General features: G+C 42.6%; 1 pseudogene; it reads left to right on the top strand.

Moving 5' to 3' along the window:
- Nucleotides 1-914: 914 nt before the first annotated feature.
- Nucleotides 915-2720, top strand: LOC781616 (N-acetyllactosaminide beta-1,3-N-acetylglucosaminyltransferase 2-like; annotated as a pseudogene).
- The last annotated feature ends 1627 nt before the right edge of the window (nt 2721-4347 follow it).

Here is a 4347-nt window from a genome sequence, read left to right as displayed (position 1 = left end):
GAGAGTGAATACTTTCCGTGAAGAAACAGTTTCAGGCCACTTGACGGTTGGGAAGCACACGAAAAGAACACACAAAAGATGCAGTCTCTGTTCTCAGTCTTACTATGAGATGGAGTGTTCCAATTCGAAGGAGAATTCCTCTCTTTTTCTGACTTTTGGTGGATGAATAGAGGTAATTGTCTGTTTTACTTTGAACTTACTTCTTTCTCTCTTCTACTCACAGGAAAGCCCCAGGAATTAAGGAAGAAGCATGATTTAATCACCTGGAAGAAATGAGAGCCCAGAAAACATACACTTAAGGAATCAAGAGCTAATACATATATACTATAATAAATATTTAGGAAGTAAAAAAGATGAGCATGCATTCAATAAGATAGGAAGAGAGTCAATGATCAGCTAGCTATAAGGCTTATCCTGCAAAATTCATACTTGCTACCCAATAAGATAGTGATACCCAGTGACCAGAGGAAATGTTTAGTGTCTAGCAGTTTCTTAAACACTTGTAATGACCTTAGATTTGTAGAGTAATATTTCTCAATTGCCCTACAAAAAAATCCCTGCTTTCCTTAAATTGTGAGACTATTCCTTCTTCAGGCTTTCCTGGTGGCTTGGACAGTAAAAAATCTTCCTCCAATGCAGGAGGCCCAGGTTCGATCCCTGAGTTGGGAAGATCCCCTAAATAAAGAAATGGCTACCCACTTTAGTATTCTTGCCTGGAGAATTCCATGGACAGAGGAGCCTGGCAGGCTGTAGTCCATGGGGTCGCAAACAGTGGGCACAACTGAGCAACACACACACACACACACACTCACACACACACACACACACACTACTTCTTCAGCTTTATGAAGACTTAATTATAAACTCCACAACAAATGGAGGGATCACGGTGTCTCGTTTTACCATGTTCCAGAATGGTAGAAGCTCCAGAACCTAAAAGGATTGGAGTGAAAAAGATAATTCAAGGGCAGATAAATAGGGAGGTCCTTTTGAAGCTGCTTGTGTATAACTAAGTCACTGTATTTGTGTAGATATCTCGGGCACTTAACACAGCCTTGGTAAGAAGGGCAACACTCTGTTCACCAGAGTCACCACTGGTGCAGCCACAGCTTCAGAAAACTTTCTGCAAAATGAAATATAATGTCCTGTACACACGTTGCCTCTGTTTAGTCTCTAAGTCATGTCTGATTCTTTGTGACTCCACTGACTAGGCCACCAGGCCCTTCTGTCCCTGGATTTCCCAGGCAAGTATACTGAAGTGGGTTGGGTTGTGATTTCCTTCTTCATGTACACACTGCTATATTTAAAATAGATAATCAACAATCAGTATAGCGCAGGGAATTCTGCTTAATACTCTGTAATAACCTAAATGGGAAAAGAATTTTAAAAAGAATAGATACAAGTATATGTACAACTGAATGAGTTTGCTGTACACCTGAAGTTACATTGCTAATCAACTATATCACAGTATAAAATAAAAATTTAAAAAAAAAACAATATAGTGAAAAATGAAATATAAGGAAAGGACAAGAGGATATTATTTGCCAGGTTCTATAGTTTTAATTCTACTTTTCTATTGGTCAGAATAATTTCGACATCTCAAATATAGGAGAAAATCTTTAAATCTGTCTGGCAAACCGTCGAAACCTGAAACTGCTGACATGACCCTCAGGTCAAGTTCACTGTAATTTAGATGGCTTGTATTGGAGAACCCTACGCTTCTCCTGTCTGATTGGCTAATGTGTTCAAACTGGGATTGAACCTCCTGTTCATCTTTTCTTGTACCTTGTTCCAATATGCCCGAGGAGGGTCAGATATCTTCCAGAACCTTTCTTTAGGTATTATTACTTCTTATTGCTGGAGATTAAGTCCCTAACTTCACATTTCATAGAAGGCAAGCGATTCGGGAATCTTGGGGCAAAGAAACCAATGTGGGGAACCAAACGGTGGTGCAAGTCTTCTTACTGGGCCAGACCCCCGCAGAGGACAACCATCCTGACCTTTCAGATATGCTGAAATTTGAGAGTGAGAAGCACCAAGACATTCTTTTGTGGAACTACAGAGATGCATTCTTCAACTTGTGTCTGAAAGAAGTACTCTTTCTCAGGTGGGTGAGCACTTCCTGCCCAAATGCCGAGTTTGTGTTCAAGGGCGATGATGAGGTTTTTGTGAACACCCATCATCTCCTGAATTACTTGAATAGCTTATCCGGGAACAAAGCCAAAGATTTGTTTATTGGTGACGTGATTCATAATGCTGGACCTCATCGGGATAAGAAACTCAAGTACTACATTCCGGAAGTTGTTTACACTGGCCTCTACCCACCTTATGCAGGAGGAGGCGATTCCTCTACTCCGGTCACCTGGCCCTGAGACTGTACAATGTAACTGACCAGGTCCTTCTCTACCCCACCGATGATGTTTATACTGGAATATGCCTTCAGAAACTCGGCCTCGCTCCAGAGAGACACAAAGGCTTCAGGACATTTGATATAGAAGAGAAAAGCAGGAGTAACATTTGTTCCTATGTAGATTCCTAGTAGAAAACCTCAAGAGATGATTGATATTTGGTCTCGGTTGCAGAGTGCTCATTTAAAATGCTGAATTATGTGCAAACTACATTATACATAGAAATGTATCTCAAATAGTTCCCATTTGTGTTCTCTTCCATTAGAGGTCATTTCTATGTAAAACCATGAAAATTGCCTTTATAGGTCATGTCCATTTGACGGCCTCTAAACCCTTTAGTTCAGACGGTAAAGCGTCTGCCTGCAATGCGGGAGACCTGGGTTCGATCCCTGGGTCGGGAAGATCCCCTGGAGAAGGAAATGGCAACCCACTCCGGTATTCTTTCCTGGAGAATCCCATGGACGGAGGAACCTGGGAGGCTACAGTCCACAAGGTCACAAAGAGTCAGACACGACTGAGCGATTTCACTCACTCACTCACTCACTCATTGGTCAGAACCCAACAAGGTGAATTTCTAAAACTTTTGCTTAGACTAGGGTCTATGTCTTAAACCAAACCAATTTCTTCCTCTGCTTTGTCCTTTGCCTAGCTATGTGCGTGAGTATACATCAATACTTGTTTTATTTATTTATTTGCTCCACATCTCTTTGCTTCTTGACTGTTTTAACCTCATCTCCCCTACTCCAATGCTCGATATAGGCTTGCAAGTTCCAACCTCTGACATTCCTGTGAAGTGAAATGAAGTGAAGTTGCTCAGTTGTGTCTGACTCTTTGCAATCCCATGGACTGTAGCCCCTGTCAGGCTCCTCTGTCCATGGACATCTCCAGGCAAGAATACTGGAGTTGGTAGCCATTCCCTTCCCCAGGGGATTCTGCAAACCCAGGGATAGAACCCAGGTCTCCCACATTGCAGGTGGATTCTTTACTGTCTGAGCCATGAGGGAAGCCCTTAGTTTTATTTAACAAGCTCTGCTGCTGCTGCCGCCAAGTCACTTCAGTTGTGTCCGACTCTGTGCGACCCCATAGACGACAGGCTACCCCGTCCCTGGGATTCTCCAGGCAAGAACACTGGAGTGGGTTGTCATTTCCTTCTCCAATGCATGAAAGTGAAAAGTGAAGTCGCTCAGTCATGTCCAATTCTTCATGACCCCATGGATTGCAGCCTACCAGGCGCCTCCATCCGTGGGATTTATACAGTTCTAATTAGAACAGTGTCAGTCACTATACTAAGCATATGACACACACTATCTCATTTAATCATTATAACTACCCAGAAGCTAGTTACAATTGCTGTCCCCATTCTGAAGGTATTTACAACATTTACAAAATATTGCCAATCAGTGAAACTTTTCCTGGGTCTTGACATCCAGAGTAATTTACCAGAGGACAATCTCATATGCATGGAGTGTCCACATGACAGAGCTTAACTATTCAGTCTCTAAACCCTCCAGAGATGAAACTGACACAGAGCCCTGGCCCAGAGCCCTAGGTAAACAAAAGCAGACAACCACCATAAATTTTCATTAATGTGAGCTGTTTGGTGTGGCCCAAAGCCTAAGATATACAAAGACACTCTTCTCAGACAATATATTCCAGGGACTTAGAGGTTATTTCACAGAAGCTAGTCAGGAACCACTTCTTTGTCTGGAATGTGCAGGGTTTTGAACACCCTAAGCCTACTGGATTAACTTCTTGTTGTTGTTTTAGTCGCTACTCATATTCAACTCTTTTGTGACCTTATGGACTGTAGCCCGCCAGGCTCCTCTGTCCATGGGATTCTCCAAGCAAGATACTAAAGTGGGTTCCCATTTCCTTCTCCAGGGGATCTTCCCAGCCCAGGGATCGAAACCTGGTATCCTGAATTGGCAGGTGGATTCTT

The sequence above is a fragment of the Bos taurus genome, chromosome 1, assembly GCF_002263795.3.
Source record: "Bos taurus isolate L1 Dominette 01449 registration number 42190680 breed Hereford chromosome 1, ARS-UCD2.0, whole genome shotgun sequence".
NCBI classification, from domain to species: Eukaryota; Metazoa; Chordata; class Mammalia; order Artiodactyla; family Bovidae; genus Bos; species Bos taurus.
The sequence above is the reverse complement of the archived record's forward strand: the minus strand, read 5'-3'. Positions and strand labels throughout refer to the sequence as shown.